The sequence below is a fragment of the Muscardinus avellanarius genome, assembly GCF_963383645.1.
Source record: "Muscardinus avellanarius genome assembly, chromosome: 14".
NCBI classification, from domain to species: Eukaryota; Metazoa; Chordata; class Mammalia; order Rodentia; family Gliridae; genus Muscardinus; species Muscardinus avellanarius.
In genome coordinates this window covers 1,516,933-1,534,062 of record NC_137800.1, presented here as the reverse complement: position 1 = coordinate 1,534,062, position 17,130 = coordinate 1,516,933, and positions in this window count along the sequence as shown.

The following is a 17,130-nucleotide window of genomic DNA, read 5'->3' as shown; positions in this document are numbered from 1 at the left end:
TGGATTCTAAATCAATGCCCAGGAACCTCCATCTATGACATGGGCAGGTCCTGTGGCCAGGCATGGACTCCCTGTGCTATTTCCACACGGTTGCCCTATGGTCTTGGCTTGTTTCTTCTTCCTTCATTTTCATTTCAATCCCTTAAACTGAATTCATTAGACATAATACTTTTCCTTTTGCCCACATTTTAAATTTATACGATTTAAACTTAAGCATAAATAATTGTTAAAATTCTTCCAGAAATCAATTGGCATAGAGGAAATGATACTTGCAAATTCAATGATAACTTCTCACTAGCTTAAAAATGCAATTGTCAGGACAATAAATAATCAGCATGCTTTGGAGTTACCTACATAATGAGCCCTCTTAAATGAAGGCTTCTTTGTATTAACCAAAGAATGATCAATTTAAAAGTCCTACCTCAAAAAATACATCTTTTGTTTTTGTAGAAATTGAACTTTATTTCCTATTTAATATAAATATAGCACTCTGAAAAAGACTTTCTGTCAATTTCATACCATTTCCAATGTGATTTATTTTGAATCAAAATAACATATTCTATCCACAAGAAATAATAAACACCTAAGAAATGTAATGAAATACATTATTTCCTATCATCATGTGATAATTGCAAAATTAACTTCTATTACCACTAAAATAATTTTCCTTCACATGTTTTTATGGCAAATACTTGTTGGGACTTGACAATTTATAAGTCTTTTAAAAAGTCTCAGAAATTAGTTGACAGAAATTCAATTTGAGTTTAAAATAGTTCAAACTGAGCTTATATATCATCAGATCGGTAAAGATTATGAAGTTAGGTTCTGAACTTCTGTGACCTTCAAAATGATTAATGCCAACACATGAATTATAAATAATGATGTTTGGGGGAAAAGCCTATATAAATCAAAGAATGGACTAGGTTCTCATAAACTCTCACTGACATATACAGTGTTGTGAAAGAGAAAATAATACTTTTCACAGAGACTGGCATGAGTGCGAGGAAACAATTCCAAAGGCTGTGTGCAGCTAACGACTCCGGGCAGCGTGGACCTCGGACAAGACAGAGGCAGAGGCTGGAGAGACAGAGACCGAGAGGAAAAGAAATGCGCGCCTCTGCTGACACGCAGGAAGCAGCCAGACTTCTCTGTCCTCACAGCCACGGCCGCCGGCGTCCAGGCCAGGCCGCCTGGGGTCCTCACCAGCCCTGCTGTTTGCAAGTATGATAGGATGGAACAGCGGGCTCTGTGACTGCTGAGCACCCTCACAATAAATAAATAAATAAATAAATAAATAAATAAATAGATAAATAAATGGAGCTGAGTAGCTGGGCCTCTTCAGTTTTCATTTCTCTTCTTCCTAATTGGCCTCTTCAGGTCTTCCCAAGTTGCTGTGGCATGTATGTCCCTGTCACATGTATGTCCCTATCAGGCATATATGTCCCTGTCACGTGTATGGCCCTATCACAGATATGGCCCTATCACATGTATTGCCCTGTCACATGTATGGCCCTGTCATGTGTATGTCCCTATTGCATGTATGTCCCTATCATGTGTATGTCCCTGTCATGTGTATGTCCCTATCACATATATGTCACTATCACGCATATATGTCCCAGTCACTCATATATCCCTATCACATGTATGTCCCTGTCACATGCATGGACCAGTCACGTGTATGACCCTATCACGTGTATGGCCCTATCACATGTATCTCCCTGTCACATGTATGTCCCTACCACATGTATGGCCCTATCACATGAATGGCCCTATCACATGTATCTCCCTGTCACATGTATGTCCCTATCATGTGTATGTCCCTGTCACGTGTATGGCCCTATTACTCTGACCTACATTATGTTGTGAGGCTATGATGAGCCAATAAAATTATATATAATAAAAGAAAAAATGTACCCCAAGTGCTCTATGTCTTCATTTCGTTTTAATTTTCGATATGTCTTTCTGCTGTTCAAACTCTACCTTTCACCCTCCAACTTATCGAGTATTCCCAAAGTCAGCAAGAACCTCAATTTAATGTCCTCTGTCTGAAACTAGCAGTGGTCTCCTTTATTTGAATAGACCTTGGCGGGTGCTGCCATTAGTAATAAAAATGACCTCAGACAGAGAGCCCCAGAACCAGGACTCCAGAGTCAGTGGCCACCCTGAGTCTCAGCCTGGTGGGACAAGTGACTCCGGGCCAGCCGTGCCTCGTAACCCCTTTCGATGTTCCTGTGGCTGCATCTTAGACCCGCATCTTTGACTTTTCTGAGCTGCTGAGCGTGCAGCTTAAGTCCAGCTGCACTGGTCAGCTAGAATCTGAAAATACAAGACTTCCACTCTCAGCTCAAAGCACATGAAGAACCAGAGTTTATATGCAGGAGTTAAAAGAACATCTTATTTCTTTTAACTATCAAGAAGATCTGCATAAAACCCAGCCCCAAACCTAATTGTCTTCTGAAGAATCACGGTATACTTGCACTCACAGTGTCTCAAGTAAACTGCATAAAAATGAGGACCCTGTTTGAGGAGCGGTGAGCCAGGCCATGGGATGAAGATGCTGGGTACACCCTGGCAACTTTGAGATGTGTCCTGCTGTCCTCCTTCCCCGTGGAAGCCCCTTCGTCTTCTCAGAACAATCCTCCCTCGCTGTAGACCCTGTGATAAAGGGTGACCAACTCTGCGTGAAAGGTCAGGGAATTTGGAATGAGAACATGTAGAGATCACCCCAAAGAGATCCGTGAGGAGCAGCCGGGTGTGGTGGCACACACTCGTAATCCCCATGCTTGAGAGGCGGAGATAGGAGGATCACGCTGGTTTGGAGCCAGTCTTGCTGGCTTAAGAGACCCTGTTTCCAAATAAAAAAATATAAAAGAGGTCTGGGAGTGTAGCCCGGAGTTAGAAGCGCTTCCAGGAATCCCAGTACCATCAAAAAAAAACAAAAAACAAACCCATACACACTGACACCAAACAATATCCATTTAGATACTTTCTGTGCAGAATAGTTCACCAGGAAGATAAAACAGCAAAAATAAATAAATAATAAATAAATAAATTAGTTAAAAAACTGAGAGAGCTTATAATGAGACCTTGTTCTGCAGGATCTCAGAATGGTGAGAGCGTTGAGTGGTGAAGAAGCCTCTGAGGATCCTGGACTCTGAGCTGCCCTGAGAGCTGAACTGCTGGGCTCGAAGTTCACAGATACACGGGGTGTGCCAGCCACAGTGGTACCCATGTGACGTGCTCCTAAGGACAAAAAGACAGAAACGCAACACTGAGAACTCAGGCCGAATTTCATTCCTTCAATAGATATTGCCCCAATGATGGAAGTGTATCCTCATTTTTAAAACTGTTCTGCAGTTTCTTAGCTTAAACAATGTTTGTTATCGGATTTTGTCTACCTGAAATGAAGAAAGCTCTTGCTTTTAACCAAGGAGTGTGAATTCAGCAAAGAAAGCCTTCCATAGTATTGAAGACTGACAGTGATGAATGCCATCCCCAAGTTCAATTTCGAACAAAATGGCTCTATTTTTCTGAAACTTTAAGCTCTGCAATTTAAAAATCACTTTAAAAATCACTTCCAACCACTTTAAAACATTTTACCTCATTAAACTCTCCCACTCTTTGATTCCCATGCTCAAAGCGCTCTACCTCTGGCACGTTGGATATTGTCTTCCAGCCAGGATTTCTTGGGATTTTTATCAGCAGGTGCAATCAACTTAGGTTGCTTTCATGGCACCTGCGTTTCCCTTCTCCCAAATTAAGCTGAAATACTTGAGAACAATCCCCACACAATCTCCTCGTGTACCTTTCTTTTTGTACTTTATCCCTTGTGAATTTGCAAGAAAAATAGGAAGAGATTTCCACATAGTAGCAACTATTTATTAAAAGAATCACGGGACACGCGTTCCCTGGAAAGCACGAACATACGGTAAGTTGTACCTACCGATGCTGAGTGTGGTGCTCGCCTACAGCGAGGGTGGCTTTGTGACTCCCTGGTGGAGACTTTGCTTTTAGGTATCAGTTTTTGCTGAAACTGTAGTAATTTCAAGACAAAATGGTAATGATACTCCATCCACAGGTACAGGGCCAGTTGTAAGATGTCTCTAATTTTGCTTGCCAAGCCTTTGAGGGGCCCTATATTCAATCCAGCTACTGCAGAATAGTAAAAATAAATAAATAAATAAATAAATAAATAAATAAATAAATAAATAAATAGTTTATAATGCACTAAAATTTAATTTGTCAGAGGAAATTAAAGATACTGGCTTTGTCTACAGAACAACTGTAATTACTTTAGAATACAGGTATGAATGGCTAATTTCTCTTCTTAAGACATACCTTAGCTAAAACTATCTTCCACAGTAGTAATTATGGATACCATGCATTACATAGATACACAATGCTAAGGACATTTTTGCACTTTGCATTCACATGAAGATCAAATTTAATATACGTAAGCACATGCATCCAACCTGATACACTTTAAGAGCTCAATCGGTGACTCCTTTTTATTAGGATGGCAGATGAGTTTAACCAAGGCCCTCTTGGGTTGCTATAGAGATGTGAGGTGGATGGGGAGAGCCAGAGCTGGGAGTCCTGAGCAGGCACCAGCTGTCTTCCACTTCCTCCTCGCTGGCCTCTGCCTTTCTCCCTTGCTGCAGCGTAGGGCCAGAGGGCACGAGAGAGGGTGGGCGGCCTACATGGTGTTACTTCCTGGCCTCTTTTCCAATCTGGAGTTGGGTAACTCCTGCTTTCAGGGTCCTGCTCACCTGAAGGCCATCCGTGAGTCTCCTGGGAGCAGGACCTGGCTCTGGGGTCTGGCCAAAGCGCCGCCTGCTGGGAGTGTGCAGGGAAGGAGAAGGCTTACAGCAGCTTCTGCACCATGTCTGGTTTTATCAGGTGCCATGTCAGTGAGGGTTAAAACAGAAGTGATGGTTCTGTTATGATTATTTTTGACAACTTCACGAATAACTTTAAATGGATTCACGCATCAGTACCTTACGTATAAACTTCAGAAAATCATCTGTAGAAAGCATTCGGGAGGCTGAGACAGGAGGATCCTAGTTCACGGCCAGCCTCAGCTACTTAGTGAGGCCCTCCACAACTCAGGGAGACACTGTTTCAAAATAAAGAATAAAAATAGGCCTGGGGTGTAGCTTGGAGGTAGAATGCCCTGGGGCTCCTTTCCTGCATCCCATCCTACATTCCTTTCTAGCTCAAGAAAAGACGCCTGCTTGCTCTTCCCTTCTTGTCTTCTGATCTGCTGCCACACTGACGCACCTTGGAGACCTGCACCCTGAACACCTGGAAGGAAAGGCATTTCATAGTTCAGGATTTTTTCAGGGAATATAATTATTTTATTTTGCTATTTGAGCCGACAATATAATTTCCTTCATCCTTATTTTACTATTTCAAAATTCATGGCATTCTAAATAAAAATATAGTACAAAATAGTCGCATTTTAGAAAACAAGCTACAATTTAACTGAAACACATTTTAGAATATATATTAAAAGTTGGATTACCATATTTGAGCATTAAATGATGTTTCAGTTTCATGATGAAAGCTGTTCTAATTCTGCAACATTTGGGAAGGGGCAGCAGGGGCTCTTGCGTGTCTTTCAGAACCACACTAAGAGTCTGGGCTTCGATTCTTTCCCCCTCGCCCTGTTTCTGTCTCTCTCTGTTTCTCTCTCTCTCTTCCCTCTCTCTCTCTCTCTCTCTCTCTCTCTCTCTCTCTCTCTCTCTCTCTCATGCACATGCACACGCATACACACACACATCATGTGGATATATTTTCACAAACTGCTGGTCTGTGTCAAGCAACCCTAAGAAATCGCAGGCTGTCAATTTTATCATGTTTCCTTCATGTTACCGGGATATGGGTGATGAAGCTGCCACTATGACAACGTCTCCTTTACTAACAGAGATGCCTCTGGGCTTGGTATAGCAATAAGTCACTGCTTTGCTTACGCTGAGAGAAATCCTCAGATTTCTCTGAGGTGAATATAGAAGATGAACAGTTTTGAAAGTTAATATAAAAATGCTCATTATTAGAATATATTTTATTAGGAGGTATAAAATGGCATAATGTAAAAATAACATAATAACATTATTGTAACCGAGTGAAAGAAGACAGAAGATTGTCAATATAAACTTGGATTAACATTAAAAAAACTTCCCTTCTCAATATTTCACAATTCTTTTTTGCTAAAATTAAAAAATGATGGCATTCCTGAATATTATTATTCATTGCTAACAAAAACAGCAAGTTTCTACAAGTGCATACTTATGAACATAAGCAATCACATAAATGCTTAAAAGTGAAAAAATCAACTGAAAAGAATTTGTAAAGCTTTTGATCATTCATAGTTCAATTTTGTTTCCCTTTCTTTACGTGAAAAAGCATACTGAGTAGGAGAAAAAATGGCACATGGTCGAGTGTGAGAGCCCAACGGCTGGGTGGGTGTGCACCTGGCCTTCCCCTTTGAAGGAGGATGGGGGCAGGGAGGCAATCATTCCCTGTCAATCTCGATTTCGATCAATGAATTATTACGTCTGTTGGTACATAGCCATCCTCTGCTTCTATCTTTTTTCTTCGAAAGAGGAGGGTGCCAAATTTTCCCACAGTCACAGAATTTCTTCCATTAAAAGCAACTTGCTTTTAATACCCTTCATAAGCACCTCTCCTGCTGCACACGACCCCAGTCTGAGGCGAGGCTTCCTGTCCTGTGTGTGAATCTCCCACAGCATTCAATTCCCCAGACGGCCTGGCTCCTGCACATTAGACTTGAGATTCTTCAAGGTAAAAGCCATATGTATTGATCTATATCTGCATCTTTATAACCATGTGAGAGCTCAACAGTTTTTACATTTTAATTTTATGGAATTGAAACAGGCAGGTGTCAGAAGAGCCTGTCCCTCCGGTTGAAAGCATGGAGTAGTGTGGGTTTAGACATTTGACGTGGGGACTACTGGTGTGAGAACTCCAAGCTTGATACTGCCTACTGCCCACCAGGCATCTCATGAAGACCTGGGAGGTAGATATCCCTGGCCTATGTGAGTCTAAATGGTGAGGTGGAGAACAAGTCCACTGTCAAGGTCCTATGAGAACCAACAAAAATCCCATGAAGCCCATGTGTGATAGCCCATGCCATCTGTGCCAGGCCTCACGCCACGGGGCAGGAGCACGGGCACCCTGAAGTCTCCTTGGGCTGCTCATTCCTAGACCCCCATATCCTAATATCACCGTGTCCAGTTAAACGTGAGGTTAACCTCACGAAGACCTGGCTTCACTCCTGGCTTGCACATGTGTCTTGCTCCACTGCAAAGTGTTTCCCTGCTGAGAACTGTCCTGAGAGGTGCTTCCAAAGATGTGCACCCCGATGGGTGCATACTGAAGAACGCTTTCCTGCAGGGAGCCCAGAGACTCCTTCTTCCTGTATCGCACTGAGACATCAGCACGGCCAGAGTTGACCCACTGGTGAAAGCGACCGGCGGAGCTAGGTGCGCTGCATTCACATGCCTACTGTGCGCTTAGAGCAGAAGACAGATCTTCATGATCACAAGCAATCCAGAGGAGGAAACAGGCTTTGAAGGATAACGCAATGTATTTGTGCGTTTGCAGGGAAGGACATCTTAAGAATATATAATATTAAATATTTTTGTCAGACTCTTTTTAGATCTTTGCATGTAAATCAAACTTCTACTTAAAATAGTACTTCTGAAGCAATATCTGAGAGAGAAAAAATTGTCTAGCAAAAGTAGTTTCTTAGCATGGCTGTACTTTGCATATGCTGGGTGTTGGGTATTTTTGTACATTACATAAAGCCAGGAATAATGCAACGCATTATTCACACTTATTTTCCATATTGTATTTAGGCTTCATGGGATTACTACTGCAAAATAATATAAAGGAGAATGAATTGCATATTGTACTTTTAAAACCTGGATCCGCCTGATTAAATGACCAGCTCCGTTTCTCTGTTCTTGTTAGCCAGTGAGAGAAGAACAGGGAGGAAAAGGAGGAAATACACTCGGAATCGGAGGACAGAGATACATTCTGCTGGAGTCTTTGGTTGTGAGACTTGCTCCTGGACATTTCTGATACGCTATCTCAATTAAACCATATTCCAACACAAGGAAATACAATTAATATTTTTTGGATAGATAAGAACATCAAACTCAAAATGGCTTGTAACATCTTATGACATTATATTATCCTGGGGCCTGAAGCCCTGGAGACTTCACCCTGTAGTGAAAACCCCTCTCTTCCCAATGAGTTTATCTGGAGAAATGGAAAGTGCTGGATGGATTTGTAGCTGATAAGTTCTGATGAAACAATAACACAGATGAGTGAGTAACATCCTCTGTATGATGAACTGTGGTCCACATAGAGATAGTCTCTTCTATGTTTAAACTTGAGTAGTAAAAAAAAGGCCCCACGCCCTCTAAGTTCACAAATGTTGCCCATTACTTAATTCATCACCAACACGTACCTTAAATTCTTGCATTGCACCGCCCAGCCACGCCGCTGTGAGCTCTCTGCCTGGAAGGTGTTACCCTCTCCAACCACAGCCTCCTGGCATCCCTGGTACACTGCCTCTCACCCCATCACTCCCAGTGCAGCATCAGGGTGCCTTGCGATGCTTCCACTGGCTCTCGAGAACCCAGGTCCCTGAGGGACCATCTTACCCATGGTGTCGTCTTCAAATCTTCACCCTTCACAGTCAGGACGGAACAGAGGACCTCGCTAGAAATACTCACTGAACCAGCCATTCACAGAAGACTTCATCTGGAGATACTTGGCAATCTGGAGCAAGGGATCTTCTTTCTGAATGTCCTACAAACCTTGGGTGAGTGTACATGAGTCTGCTTATGTAAATGAAAGGCATTCTTCACCTAATTTTTATCACATTGCTCATCTCTATCACTAGGACCCACCTGGTACAGAAACTGAGGCATCACTTAAGGAACAAGCCGCCCCTGTTCCCTGCAGCTGCTTGCCCTCTGGCGTCACCAGACTTCCAACTCTTCCTACGGATCTTCCCAAAACAAAACAGAACCTTCGTACTGGCCTTTACGTATTAAAAGTGCTTGCACATAATGACTTTATTTTATTTTACTTTATCTTTTCTTTTGGTGCTGATGCTAGAACCCATGGTCATTCTATTTCTGCACTAGACCCCAGCCCTTTTTAAATTTTTATTTTGAAACAGGAGTACACTAAGATGCTGAGGCTGGCCTGAAACCTGTTATATTCTTGACCCAGACTCCCAAGTATTGGGAATATAGGTGTGTGCCTAACTTTGAATTTCTTTGTAAGAAGAGTAACTTAGCTCTTCCCCAAGCCCTTTGCCTCTCTTTGTTCACCCCAATCCATCCCGTTCTAGTTCACTGAAAATCAATGACACATTAACTGCAGGATGGAGAGTAGGATCAAACTCCATTTGCTTTCCTGGGTGTACGGGCTGTTGCATTCATCGGGAGCACATTCTGCTTGCTGGCTTTTCTATGTATATTTTCAGTGTTTGCCAAGTGTTACTCTACTTCTTCTGCCAGATCTCTGGAATGCTGCAGTGTCCTCTTCAGCCTCTCCTTCCAGTTCCAGTCCTTTGACAGACCTATTGCTCAGCCTGCATCACACAGTGACCTCTACTGCTGGACACAATATTCCTCCCCACTGCTTTCTTGGGCAACACCTTGGTCTTGAAAGAATACCTGCAGAGGGTAAATGCCCCTTTTTAGTCCTCTTTCTAAACAAGAATGAAAAGTAAGGCTGGAGGTGTAGCTCAGAGTGAGAATGCCCCCGAGTTCCACTCCCAGTAACCCCCCCAAAAAAGAGAAATGTCACATGCCCTATGATGCTGCTTCCTTACATCCCTGAAGGAATTGTCTTAAAATATTTCTGGTCATATTATTTAATATTTTCAGAACAAAATCTCATTTGCCTTTATTTAAATTTGTCATGCAATTTTAAGTTAGCTAATTGAATAGCTACGCTAAATGCTAGGATCTTCACAGACCAAAGAAAGAAACGGGGTCAAGGGACTATCCAGGATAATTATGCTTTGCCATTTTCAAGTCTGACACACATTCACACACAAAGAAAATATTATTGCTCTTGGCTCTAAACATATTTGGGGATTATTTTAGTACTGAAATATTTTTAACTATCTCCAGTTGAGAAACAGTTGCATAATCATGATATGAATACAGAAGAGACTAAAAATAAATCACTAAAAGAAGGTACATGTGCTTCAACATGACTATAGTCACAATCTTTCATCATCATTTGCTCAATACTTGAACAGATGTATCTCTAAATTATTTCCTCACTTTGAATTCTGAGGAGGACGTTGTAAGGCAAAGGGACTTTTATTACAGCGTGGTACTGAACATTATCTATGCACCTCTGTAATATTTAGCCAATAGAATTGTGGATAATCACAATTCAGTCTTCTATCTCCTATCAATAGCTATAAGAACTACTGCAGATCTAGAAACTCAGGGATTGAAATAGAAAGCTGCACTCACTGCTGCAAACCCTGCATGGTGGTCCTGCTGAGAGAAAGGCAGACGGCCACAGACCCGGTGTCTATGAGTCTGCAGTGGGCATCAATAACCTGCTGCTCTTGGGCAGAGCAAAGGTGTCCTTTAAAAATAATTACCATGTTTTATTGTACAAATTTGTAGGGCTTAGTGTGATATTTCCATACATACATCAAGCATTCATTATGCCTATCCACCAGACTTCTCTCCCCCATTTCCTCAGGCACCCTGCTCAGGCTCTAAAATAAATTTCCTACTTTCAAACTCTCATTCTTAAAGAAGTAATTTTTAATAAGAGCAAAGGATGCTAACAAATGATTATTTTAAGAAAGTGAGTACTAAATAAGAAAAGTCATCTCTCTGGAGTTTGGAGTCCAGTCATGATATAGGATATTTCAGAAGAAAATAGACACACTTTCAGATTTTTTAATATAACATTCCAAGTGAAGCTCTAAATATTGGAAGTACAATTATTTATGTAAGAATCTGCAAGGATTGGGAGTGGTGGTGCACGCTTGTAATCCCAGCATTTGAGAGGCTGAGACAGGAGGATAGCGGTTCACAAATATTCTCAGCTACTTAGCAAGGCCCTTCACAATTCAGTGAGACCCTGTTTCCAAAATTAAAAGACCAAGAAATAGGGCTGGAGGTGTAGCTCAGAGGTACAATGCCCCTGAGTTCCATCTCCATTACCGCAAAAATAATAATAATAATAATAATAATAATTTACATACCTCTAATTCATTTCCACAATCACTATTCTTTTAAAATGCAAAACTCAAAATTGCATATTTTTTATTGTATGAATTAATAGACAGATAATAAAAATGCTGCTCACCCAAACAGGTTTCTTGTTTTAGGTATACTGAATTTCTGAAGATTCTTGTCTCTTCCCAACTCTTAATCATATGTTATTTTCATAATGAAGATATATTATCATAACATAAAAAAATTGTCCTAGTTTTCTAGAACTGTCATTAAAAATCAAAGCATTTGGATTAGATCAGAAATGTGTTGTCTCGCTGACCTGAAGCTGGAAGTCCAGGTGTGGGCAGCATGGGCAGCCCCTGGCCCCGGCAGGAGTCAGCCCCGGCCCTCCCGTGTGTGTCCTCCAGCTTCACTGCAGGCCCTCTTGCCCTGTGCTCAGGACTCTCCCCTCTGTGTACATCGGTGTCCAATGGCCTGCTTATATAAAGATGTCCATCAGGTCGGACCAGGGCCCGCCCTAATCCTTTTTATTTTATTTCTTCTAGAAAGATTTGATTTCTGCATAATGTAACATCTGAGGTACTGAGGTGAGGGCTTCAACATGTCTTTTGGGAGGACAGGGGAAGATACTGTTTAAACCATTACAGAAAAAAATCTCTTACTTCTTAAAATGGGGGGAAAGGCTTACTGATATGTGGAAGCCTGAGAGAAATTGGGGACCAAAAAAGATTTCAAAGAAATGAGGCTAGATAGCAGTGCAGTCGTGGCAGAGGATCTGGAGAGGAGGGAGGAGGAAAGGGAGGCTGGGGAGAGAAAACAGTTTAGATGATGCTATGCTCGTATGTGAAGCTCTCAGTATCATTTCAGTATCACACAAGGGGGTAGGACAGAACTGGATGGGATTTGGATGGAGACGCACTGAGTGCTGTGTGCATTACGTTTCTATCTCACCGAACCTCACTGTCATGTGTAAACCAATGCACACATTTTTTTTAAAAAGGCAATGAGTTCAACGTCTGCATTAGACCTTTCCACAAGCTAGAAACTATGTTCTCCTAAGGGCTTTTCAATTTAATCCACGTGCTCTTTAATCTTTATGTCTGCTAAATGAGTAGAAGGAAGTAACGTCTGTTCTTTCCTAATTTGACCACTTTAGTCAAAAGCACATTGCTAAACATTTCTCAGTTTCCCCAGCTCTGACCCTGCTTTCTCTTAATATGAACATTTAAGTGAAACATTTTCTTCATTGATATGCTGGATTTGTTTTTAACTCGTGGCGTACAATTATCATCTTAAATTACCAAAAGTTAAGTGTGACAGCTTAATCAAAGATTCATAATTGAATAAGGAAAGGTCCACTGACGCGTTTTGTGCTTTCAGTCTCCACTTAATTAAAAGCATATTTCTGTTCTTTTAAATCTTGCTCTTCTGCCTTAGAGCTACCTAAACTCTGGCTTAGACTTTCCCACAAGGGCCATATTTCAAAAGCTATTATCTTAAAATTAGAGCTGAAATGACTGGTTCGGCTAGCCTCAGCTACTTCTTGTCTGTGTTTAATTCTCTCTTCATTCTGATTATCCAATTCTGTGAAGCCCTGTACTTTGGAAACTATATTTATACCTTCAAGATTATTAAAGCTTATTTTATGTGTCCTGACTTAAACTGAATTTCTCCCCCCCACCCCAAATCCTAGAGGCATGTGGTTCTTACAAGAACCACGCCTTCCCAGACACCTGTCTGGCACTGTGTGTGGACTGAGGGATGCTGGAGGAACTCCACTCTGGAAAGGATGTGTGTGTGAGAAGGAGCCTCCTGCTGCCCAGAAAGCTGCTCAGAAAGGAAGGAGGGGCCTTCACTGCAGAAGGACTAGGTAGCACCTGCAAGTCTATTCTGCAAGAGGGCAGAATCTATTCTAGATATCTCACTTAATTCCACAACACATGAGTATGTTTATAAGTACACTAGATTAGAAATTTATGTGCATTATAAATTGTACTGATTTACAGAGGAAGTCATTGAGATGTGGCCAATTTGTTTATATGTATTTGAACTGCTCAACCTCTCCTCTTCTCCTCTGACGCTTTATCTTCAAGATAACTCAGGTGACATAACCAGTACCTTACCTTCAAGATACCTCAGATGGTTGGTTTGGTGGTGCACACCTCTAATTCCATCTTGGGAAGCTAAGACAGAAAGATTGCAGGTTCAAAACTAGCCTCAAAAGCTTAGAGAGACTTAGCAACATAGTGAGACCCTGTTTCAAAACAAACAACAATAAGCAAACAAAAACTCTATTTTTGTTTACACACACTATATATTTATATAATATTTCCACATATGTACACATAACCAATGGTAGTAATTTATTTGATAAAGCTCGATGTTCCCCCTCCCTTTCCCCTAGACCACCTCAAAGGCTCTGCTGAGGTTTCTCCTCCGTTATTTGATGCCCCAATAAAGATGTATTGAATATATGTATATATGATCTCACCTGACATTAACAGGTTATCAGTGTGAGTGCTGTGAGTGGTAAAATGTAGATACATTTCTTTGATTGGAAAACCATTCTTCAGAAAGAACCAATGAGATTCCTGTGTGTACACTGGTTAAGGGAGGTGTTTACAAGGTCTGGGCGGGACATCTGTCAGTTCTAATCTTCATTCATCCATTCTCAGATTGACTAAATATTGCTGAACAGCGACATGCCCTTCTCCTCCATAAGGTGAGTTGAAAATGCATGGATCAGAATCTGGAAGTGATTTAATTCAACATTCACACAGACCTCTATGAAATGAGCTTTGAGCCCTCTGGTGATAAAGATTTGGGTTGATTAACATTATATATATGTATATATATATATATATATATATATAGAGAGAGAGAGAGAGAGAGAGAGAAATGTGTTATATATGTGGTATAGGATATACATGTATATACATGATGTATGTAAAACTGAGCTTCTATATATACATATATTTCTATACATACACACACACATATATATAATAGGTTTGTTTGAAAATCTTCAGCATGACTCCAGCACAAAAGCTTAGCTTACTAATAAATCATCTCCAGAAATATTTTTCCAAATAACCAAATGCCACTGAATTTGCTTGATTATTCTTTTCCAGAACAATAGATTTTTCATCGCATTTCTCAGGACTTTGAGATGCAATTCATTAAGACAGTGAGGTTTGAATCAATAAAAGGTATCCAGAAGTTTTTCCAACAGGGGCTCATTCAGAATAGCTCTTTGGCAACTCCTATTTGATTTTAGATTTCATCTGATTCTTTATCAGCCTACTCCTTAGCTCAGCAATGTAAATCTTAGGGAGTGACCTCCCTAGGAGCTTGAAATGTTAACAGTCTAGTGACCTTTAGAACACAGAACACCTGGTGACCCTTCTAAGACACATCTCTTACTTTACTTCTATGATAAGTGGTATTTATTGTTGCCCAGTAACTCAGGGTATCTAAATTAACTTACAGAAAATCAGTGTGTCTAAAATAAAACACAAGAGCAGGCCCCAGAAGCCCAAGGTTCACTGCCAGCCCTGGAGAAGACACAGGCCTAGCAGACAAATGCCCTCCTCTCCTCTCCCTTCCTCTAAAAGCTTTTTGTGCTCTTGGCCCCTGGAAGGGCTTCGTGATGGAATTCCCTTTCTCCCTCTTTCAGCTTTCTGAATAAAGTTGCTCCCCTGGCTTCAATCAACACCCGGCCTCTCGTTCATGGGCTGACAGGTAACCAGTAACCAGACTGGCCAATAAAGTTTCATGAGCAGACTCACGGCTCCCTCCAGGCTTCTAGTAAAGAAGCTAACTCAGTACTGGCTGCAGTGCCCTGCCTTCCTAGCTGCTACAGTTAGATATAAAATGTCCCCTAGAGAGCCCATCTATCAGTGTGGATAATGGATTTACCTGGGGCCAGGAGGGGAGGTGGTCCTTGGAGATGCAGACTGGAGGATTATAATGAAAGGTTCCTCCTCCACATATTTTTCTTTTCTTCTTCTTCTTCTTCTTCTTCTTCTTCTTCTTCTTCTTCTTCTTCTTCTTCTTCTTCTTCTTCTTCTTCTTCTCCTTCTCCGCCTCCTCCTCCTCCTTCTCCTCCTCCTCCTCCTCCTCCTCCTCCTCCTCCTCCTCCTCCCTCCCTCCCTCCCTCCCCTCTCTCGTTTCTGGCCTCCAAGATGTGAGAAGAATGGTCCATGTTTTTCTCTCTACCTCCCGCCACCATTCCCTGAGATCTGTGGTCCCTGGCCTCATATGGACTAAAGTACAAAACATTAGAAAATAAATCTCCTTTCCTCTGTTTGCATTGTCAGTCTTCTAGATTACAGCCTCAATGATGCTGAGCAAAGTGTTAGTCCTCCCTTGGGTCCGTAGCAGCTGGCAGGTCCCCTGCCAAAGGCAGTGTTCATCCCCTAATCCGTCTCCCTGTAGTGAAGGAAACTGGACTGCAACTAAACTTAGCAACGTGTCCTTTCTCGGGAATAACAGAAGCAGCGTAATTTATCTCTGGGTCCAACAGAAATGAAGGTAATGTGTCCTTCAATACAAGCCTACCCCTGGAGATAACCCAGGGGAGCAGAAGAGCAGGAGACAAGTGGTGAGCTACACTGTGGCCTGCAGAAATCGATTCATATGGGTTTTCAAGGTCATTCAAACTAATGACCATTTTAATCCAGGCCTGGTGTTGCTTGGAGTTTTTATTTCCCGCCCTCCCACTTGATCAGCCCCTAATAATGTAAAGTAGTAAAAGTCTTATCACCAGAAGATGCCTGAGGGGTTCCCAGAGATGGAAACTACAACTTAAAACAACAGGGTTCCTAGAAAACAGCACAAAAACGATTTAAGGATGGGTCAGATGAGAAATTGAAGATTTACCTAGAAAAAAAAAAGAATACACTTCCACGGGAGAAAAACAGTCCTTCTAAGAGTAAGAGACACTTGGGGATTCTCGAGCTCTTCTTTGAAATGAGGGTTGAGCATGTATGAGCAGATGACATCAGTCTTGTGATCACAAGATGGTTACAGGGGTGTGGTCATTCTTAGGACACAGACTCCATCATCTCATCAGAAGAACATGATGCCCTGGACTATAGGTTGCTTAAAATGTTGATTCTCTCTTTGTGTGATCTACTTGTCACATGGGCTAATTAACACTGTCCAAGGTAACTTTCTTAAGTGAATAAATTTGGAGTAACTTTAAAATTAACAAGTTTTCCAGAAGTTTGGGTGTGACAGGCCTGGGAGACGAAGAACTGACTTGGTGAGAAGCAGGTCTGAAAGTACAGGGCTCCCCGTGCCGTCCTACCTCCTGCTCCTTCCTTTGGTCGCCCTGTTACCTTGTCGTCTTCTTTCTTCTATCCTACCTTGACCTCGGTATTATGCTTCCATTCTCCTCCTCCAGAGCCCGTTCTGCAGCTTTCTGAAGGTGGGATTTGGAGCCCTCCCCACCCACTTCCTGTGCTGAGGGCAGCTGAATCCAGAGCTACCTGGGCCCTGGTTGTCCTTTGACCCGGAAGTCCTAGAGGCTCCTCTTCCTGGGCCAAGGCGCTTTCCCAGCTTGTACCGGTGAGAGAGATTCTTTCCTGGTAGGAACCACTGGGGGAACAGGGTTCAGCAAGCCCCAGGGCTTTAGTGTACAACATTTTATCAATGTAAATCAGGTGTTAACGGACAACACTGCGCCAAATTTAAAGATTTCAACACCTCTTGCATAAAAGCGCTCCAGTGAGCCAAGCAGAGGAGGTTGGTTTCTATAGATGTAAACAAACTACCTTCACAGTGGGCAAAGAGCCAACTGGTCGTTTTTTTTATAGATACACTCTTATTGGTGCCTGAGAGGCTCACGTGTGCTGTGTGCATGTGGGTC